This window comes from Micropterus dolomieu, linkage group LG08 (assembly GCF_021292245.1).
Source record: "Micropterus dolomieu isolate WLL.071019.BEF.003 ecotype Adirondacks linkage group LG08, ASM2129224v1, whole genome shotgun sequence".
Lineage (NCBI taxonomy): Eukaryota > Metazoa > Chordata > Actinopteri > Centrarchiformes > Centrarchidae > Micropterus > Micropterus dolomieu.
In genome coordinates, this window is record NC_060157.1 from 3,086,023 (window position 1) to 3,093,835 (window position 7,813).

At 41.4% G+C, this 7,813-nt stretch overlaps 1 long non-coding RNA gene across 2 annotated transcripts; it reads right to left on the reverse strand.

The window, feature by feature from the left end:
* Positions 1-1,175: 1,175 nt before the first annotated feature.
* Positions 1,176-4,911, reverse strand: LOC123975841. Of its 2 annotated transcripts, none has more exons than XR_006826169.1 (4): positions 4,871-4,911; positions 4,323-4,431; positions 1,852-1,968; positions 1,176-1,336 (listed from the first exon to the last, which is right to left on the reverse strand). It is a non-coding gene; the product is annotated as an uncharacterized LOC123975841 (long non-coding RNA). The 2 variants fall into 2 exon arrangements; XR_006826170.1 differs by having other exon boundaries at positions 1,217-1,313.
* Between the last annotated feature and the right edge of the window lie 2,902 nt (positions 4,912-7,813).

Sequence of the window (7,813 nt, forward strand, 5' to 3'; positions counted from 1 at the left end):
CATAACTGGTTGGACTTTGTCTGTCTAGTGGTTACAATATGACAGACAGGGTTGAACAAATGGCTATAACAAAATAATTTAATTTAAAAGACCTGTCCTCAGATGAAAGCATTGTTCTCAGCTGAAGAATGATTCACACACGGTTCAGTCAGTGTTGTCCGGACTTTGAATGTGGTGTCCAATTTTATGATTTTCCTGGACACCTGCTAGAAAGAAAAAAAAGCTGAAAATCAAATGCTTAATAGTTTTATTGATATTTGTTGATTTTGTGTACCTTGATTAAGTGCAATGAGCTCCGACAGACTATTTCCACTTCATTGATGGACCCTGTGGGTGAAGTCTGGTGAACTACCCAATGAGAAAGAACGCAATGTGTTCCAGAAAATTCTTCTCTTCAAGGAATTAACTTTTCTTCAACAACATGTTCTTCTACAGAACGTCTTGGGTTACGTATGTAACCCTTGTTCGTGGCAGGGCTGAACTATGTGCCGGGTGCAGAAGGAAGGTCCAGACTGTAAAACCGGATAAAAGTGTGAGGGGTGGTCCAGCCAGCCGCGTCACAATAATCCTGGGGTGACGCCCCTGCAAGGAGGGCCCGAGTAGAGTGCGCCCTTACGGCCATAGGTGAAGGCAAACTGCGCACCTGATAGGCCAGGGAAATAGTCTGAACGATCCAGTTGCTGATGGTGTGTTTAGAAGCGGGGATCCCAGCCTTGGGGGACCCGAAACACACCAGCAACTGGTCTGCTTTCCTCCACCGGGAAGACCTCAGAGTGAAAATACTCAGTGCTCTGACCGGGCAGAGCAGATGAAGTCTCCCGTCCTCCGCCGTCACATGAGGTGGGGGATGAAACGCCTGCAGCACCGTGGACCCTGCCAGTCTGGCCGGAACCTTAGGGACATAACCTGGACAAGGGTGCAGGATGGCCCTGACCCTCCCAGGGGCAATAGTTTCATTCATAGTTCAGCCCTGCCACGCCCAGAGGCGTTCCCGTAGTGTCGTCACCGACACAGTTCGAGTTCCCTCGAAGGGGAACTTAAATATGTAAATGCATGTGTATTTATGTAAACTATATTTTTGTTTTTAGATTTAGCATATTTAAAAATAGAACAGTTATTCAGGTGTTACTATTAGTTTGACAGCACTGCATGAACAGGGCCTCAGGTCCCACATGTTAAATCATCATTTATTAATCAGGAAGCATCTGTAAAACCTCCACCACAGGTTGGATCTCCTTCACCGCTGTGCTGCTGTATGTTTTCTCTATTCCTTTCATCATCGTCTTCCTCTCAGGGCTGACACTGATGATAATCTGTATTCAGAGGAACACCAAACCTAAAGGTGAGGCAACAGGAAACACTTACACAGCAACAACAACAAGTGAAACTTCCCATTTCTCATTAAAAATAGCATTTCAGTCAGGACACTCACGTCAAAGTTTTAAAGACTTGCAACAATACATACTGTAGTTTGACAGTGTGGCTCTGCTCATGTAATTCTCTGGAACAAATCTGAGGAACAGACTGTCACTGAGCTCACACAACCACAAAATGTAATGAACTAAATGCTAATACATGAGGAATGTGCACAATGAGATTTGTTTTTATTGGTTTGTTTCATCATTTATAATATAGAAAAATTGTCTGTTTCACAGGTTTGCAGACCAGAGGAAATTCAGATGGCACAAACATGGAGGTGACTTTCTTTAACTCTTTGATTACTCTCACTGTTGGATAAGATGTACCAATGTAGGTGACAACCATTAAAGATGCCAATCCTCAGGATTGGAATCAGGGTGATATTTTAACATGCTGATCCTTTCTTTACTGAACTCTGCTGTGTTTACTCACGTTGTTGAGTTGCAGCGCAGCTCTCCTTCACGCCTACAGTGCAGCATTGTTCATTTTCACGCATGCGTGAAGGATCTTGGACTCTTCCGTTCACTCGTCACACGTCAGCTGCACGGGCTCCGTCAGTAGAGGAAACAGAATTGATTAGTTCACGACTCTCAACTGTGGGTCTCTAGGTTTGAGTCATTCATTCGTCACGTGACAGCTCCTACTGTGGAGCAGGAATGAACTACGCATTCACCGCTGACATTCTCCTCAGTCTTTTGTTCAATCTGCAGGCTGAGTTACTGCCACCGCCGGAGAATGAGAGGCTACGATGGCCCATAGGTCTCAGGCCTAATACAAACTAACTAAACTAATTGTGTTGTGGCTTTTGTATTAGGCCTGAAACCTACGGGCCACCGTAAGAGGCAGGTCGGCTGTTAGGTAACAGTCACTGGACTGACATTATATAGCTATTTTGATAATGTAACATTTAATAAAGCATAACGTTATTACAGAGCAGTGATGTTGTGCTAAGTTATAGTTTTAACACAGCCGTACTGTAACTTTAGTCCTGCTAGTGTTTAACATTAGAGCTAACAGCTGATGAGAGTTGTTCTGGGTCCACTTCAGAGCCCTGACAGGGTTCTACCTGGAGCTGAATTACCTCAGAGGTCGTCTCCTCTCCAAAACAAACAGACCCGGTCATTAAAACATTAAAACATAGCCACGTAGCAACGTTAGCGTTAACCCTGTAAACAGCTAACAGCTGATCCAGGTCCACCAGAGAACGCAACGTAACTTTTCCTTTTTATTTACCAACAGAGCCGTGCTGTTGTTTCACAGCTCATGACTGGTGAACAACCTGCAGTGTTTGAGAGATGTGCTCATGTGTGTTTCTCTGTCTGCAGAATCAGGACCTGATGTGGCCCATTCTGCGTCCAGACTTGCCAAACTGCTGCGTTTATATAATGTGTTAATATTTCTTTGTTCCTCTCTCTGTGCTGGAGTTCTTTAAGCACTTGGTGGCTTGATCCAGATTATTATTAAATTGGTTGAATTTTAATAAGAGTGTGTTTATTCATATAGTGTATCAAGCTTATTACTATAATATTAATATATTTACTGCAAATCTGATCTACTACTCATCTACTCATGGATAGGGACGTTAGGCTACTGTATGAATGAGCACGTCAGAGATAATGCTAAAAGGTACCTTTAGCGTCAAAGCCCCAACCAGAGACTTTAAACTTTTGCTGTAGAAAGTTTGTGAACAGCGGAACAGTGGGATAATCAAATGTCAACAGAAACAAAATCACTTCTGCAGCATAATCCTCTTTCTTCACTTCTTCACAAATATAGCCAAGCAGTGTCTCCACCCTCATGTAGAAACTGGTTATGATGGTTTTTGTTTCCTGCCTCCTGCTCTCACATGTCACCTCCAAAAATGTATTTAAAGGGATGTCTGTATTTCACTGTAGGTCATTCTCTGTCAAAATGTTTGTGTTTTTTTGTTTTCAGATCGCCCTCGATGAGAACTGTCATCCAGTTTCTACATCTGAACCCACCTACGAGAGCCTCGATCCTGCCAGCAGGGATCAGAACCAGACCTACTCTACACTCACACACAACACAAATGATGCTGTTTGTGTCTCACTGAGCACTGCAACTCTGCCATATACTCAGGTATTCAGGTAGATTAACACTTTCTCACCAAGAAGCAGTCCACATGATCTTTAGCAGGTTTTAATAGGAAAAAAGCACTTAGACCTACACGTTAGTGGTGGAACTTAAAAAATTAGACCTTCCCCGACTGTCTTGGTTTCTTATAACAGCCTGTGGACAGATGTAAAGGACATAGAATTGCTTTTCTGGCTAAATCCATACGCTTCTGGTTCCTTCTTTTCTGCTCCGCTACCACAGACTGTATATAAGAAAAACGTAGTCATCGGGACGTCACCCGTTGGTTTTTTGAATGCAGTTTTGAAGCCTCGAATTTGGCTATGCTGTCATGTTGAGTTTTAACCAGCGGCACCGGACATGACCAAATTTGAGTGAGACGGTTGAGCTAACGGCCGTGTGCGGAGCTAGCTAGCTTGCTATGAAATGAAACACAGCGATTTTCTCGGAGCCCATACAAGTCTGATATGCCAAACTACCTCAGCATATACAATCCACAATACTTAACAGAACAGGGAAAAATCAGGTGGATACGTCACACTTTCACGGAGTTATAAGAAAAGAAGCTGTTTTCAGTCACGGAAAGTAAATTCACTCAAGCAATTTTTTTTTTTAATGACAAGTTGTGTTTATCGTTCCAAGTGACATGGTCACGATCACATAAAAGATTAGTTAGTACTTTAACGCATCCTGAAGTTTTAAATGTCGAAGTTTTACAGTTTAGAAGCTAGTGAAGTTTAAACGTTGAGAGTCACTGTCGGGACGATTGAAACAGGTGTTTCATTCGTCCCGACATGCAGTCATTCTACCTTATTTAGATACGGCGGGAGGGGGGCAGAGTCCACCAGGCTGCAGGCTGGACCACCAGGATGCTCACAGCCAAATAACAGGATCTTCACAGTAGACCAGGAAAACAGGCTGCAGATGTACATAAAAAGGGCAGCCGATAGGCCTATCTGATTCAAATATGCATTAGCTTTTAGATTTTCATGTTAGCTAAGTTATATTTATACTATTTTTATTTTAAGAAAAAGGACATAATGAATTTACAATAGCGTATTAAGAAGGGCAGTGTCAAGCTTTTTAAATAAAAACAAGAATAACTTGAACTATTTAAATGTATGTTGTTGTGTTTCATCCGTCCCGCACAGTAGGGACGAATGAAACAATGCGCACCTTTCCTTCAAAGTGAAATTATACTGAAGTCGTTCCACATTTTAACACGATCACAACTGGTATTGATAGAACACACGTGAGTTTTTGATGACAACAACAAATGATTCTGTCTGTAACGTTATATTTTAAAATGACGTATATCTGAAAAGTGTTTCATTCGTCCCGGCTCTCCCCTACTCACCAGAAAAAGTGAACAGCCAACTCCTAATAAGCTTCTTCAACGGCGCTGGTTAAATTTACACAGTGCAGTGGGTACGAGTCGGCTCTAGCCTGATTGACAGGTTGTCATGGTAACGACATGTCAATCATAGGTAATCCTGCCCTGAAGCATCCTCTGCTTTATGGTCTATTTTAAAATAAATGGGACCGTCATTTGTGTTCATCATTTTGTGTTGAAGACATGAAACTAGCGACTGAGACCATAAACTCATCAGGAAAGTGTTTACTGAGGTAATTATTCAGCTGTGAAGTTGCTTCATTTTCCATTATTTCTAATGGATCCAGACTTCTTTTTGCAACCAGAAGAATCGCCCCATGCTGGCCGATACAGATTTACGGGTGACGGCTTCACATCGCTCACCACAAACTTCCCGCTTCTATCCCCTACAGAACCAAAAGTCTGAAACATTTGGCTGCCGGTGTGAGCAGCCAGTGCCAGCCAATTATTATTAGTTAATAGATTTAATTATATAATTATTTACTCTAAATTTACATTTACTTTATTATGTCATATCAATAAAATTATACTTGTTCTAATAATGAAATATCATGCTGGGCAGCTAGCTTTTTTGTGCATGACAATATGTTTTAGTTTATATCTCTTCTGTCATTTTCTTTTCGTTTATTAATGGTAATGTTTTTATCTTGGCCTGTGTATACTTTGTGTGTATTAATAGATAATGGAAGAATAAAACTGATGTGGATTCTCAACAAAATAAAGAATCAACAATATAAAAATCAGTTTTGCTATCCTGTCATCAATCAAGCTGTCCACAGATAACTGAAAAACCAGAGACCACCAAAACAATATTCAGGGTATATAGCTTCCACTTTGCCCAGATCTCTCTCAGTACAAATATATTGGATATCAAAAGACTGTCTGATAAATATATATATTACAGTTTTTCTCGATTGCTTAAACACGTTTCCTGAAATTATGCCTCTTTTTCTCGAAACTCTAAACACAAATCTAAACCCAAACATCCTATTTTCAGGTCAAGATGAAGCTCTGCACTCAAAACCATTCCATCTTGCTGAAAAACCAAACTTTGCCCTCAGACATAACACACAGGCCCTCAGAGACACACACACTGCAACACAGTCTGACACACTGGTGAGATATATTCAAAACAATACAACAAAAACTGGTTCTAAGTAATTGTTGCTTGTGGTTCTCCCCCTCAGAAACACGATGAACACAACAAAAGAAATAACAAATGTTAACATTTGCACATTTTTTATTCCTTAGTGTGCTGTACAGTACAACACACCAAACAACTAATTATTCTGCCCCAGCGTCCTGTCTTTGGTCTGGGACAGCCCAGAGATTCCTGTTCTCCATCTCCTCCTCCTACTCCTGCTGTTCTTCTTCCTGCATCTCTTCCTCCTCCACTGTTCAAAACAGGTAATCTGACCTTTGACCTATTTATAGGTCTACTGAATACTAAAGCAGTGATTGGTTAGAGATCAGTTAAGCAGTTAGTGTTTGCACATGTGAAGAGTGGGAAGTGTGACCTGCTAAAGAAGCTAGCATTTTGATTGGTTGTGTTTGGAAAAGGAAGGCAAGTCACTTCCTGTTAGATTTTTGTGTAAAAAAACAGTTTTAGAGATTTCATGTGTGAGAGGTTTCAAAAACTGTGTGGCATGTAAAGATTTTGTGTGTAAGCAGTCGTGAAAAACTAATAAAAACTATTTATTACCATTCCCTGCCCCACCAGATACCCTAAGACTTTTTCCCAAGCACCTTCTCTTCTGTTCTCTCTTCCCTCAGCAGTCTCTCACTACGGTCCAATCCCCATCTCCACCCTAAAGCACACACACTGGATCTGTTGACGGATCCTATTCATCTTCTGTGACAGGCAGGAGCTCCTGCGGTGCATGATGGACACGCCGTGGAGAGCTGACTTACCAGTCGCTGTATCTGAATTTGTACAAACACAAATTGCTCAACTTTACGGAAATTAGCCTGTTCAACACAACACACCAGGCTCACGAAACAGACAGCAAACTGTAAAACTAGGCAGTGCTGATCAAATATGAATCAAGATTCTCTTACAGGGTTGCTTATTTCTTGCCTCAGAGGTTTTCAGAAACATATTTCTCTGATTAGATCGTTGAAAACAGACAATCCACAGCTAAGCACGACCCAACTTGCAGTTTTGTCACCCAGTTGCAGAGCATTCATTGGTTGGCTGCATCCAGATGCATCTTTGATTCTGTGTGTGTCCAGTTTAAGACCTGAACCCTCACAGACATTTTATAGTGTGAACAAATATACAACACGTTGGTGACGCTCCAGGGTCAGCTCATTCTCATTGGCTATTGTTGTTGGTACAGCACAGTAGGCTTATGGTTTAAGGTTTATTTGCACAGTACAAAATATTTTAATAAAAAAACAAAACTATAACTCTGTCAATAGCTTTGTGTTTTTGCCTTGCGTGACTGATAAGACCCAATCAGGAAGCCAAACGTGAGTGTCTGCATCATCATTTCTCAAGTCCTCCATTTTCTTCTGTCCTCACCAAAACGTTACCTTGGAGTTTTAAAACGAAAAACGGGGTCACCAGCATTTTTAAACTTCTCTGTTTTAGATCTTGGGATTCACAGTTTTAGTTTGGACGGGAGGTGGAAATGTAGCTCAGCTTGGGAACAAAATGTATTCCAGGTGTAGGAGCCAAATGGGTAGTTCTCCTCCAAGCCACAGGGGGATGATGATATTGCATTGTGTTATTAGGGCCGATTCTGGCCTCATGTAATTTAAGTTCCTGTACTGATGCAAACAGGTGTTTGAAGAGGAGCAAACAGGTTTTTTTTTACTGTGCTCGGATTATGTTGTTTGTTTTACTTTATATGATTTAGTGTTATGGATTGGAAGTGGACGCTCTAAGGACGCAGGAAACAAATG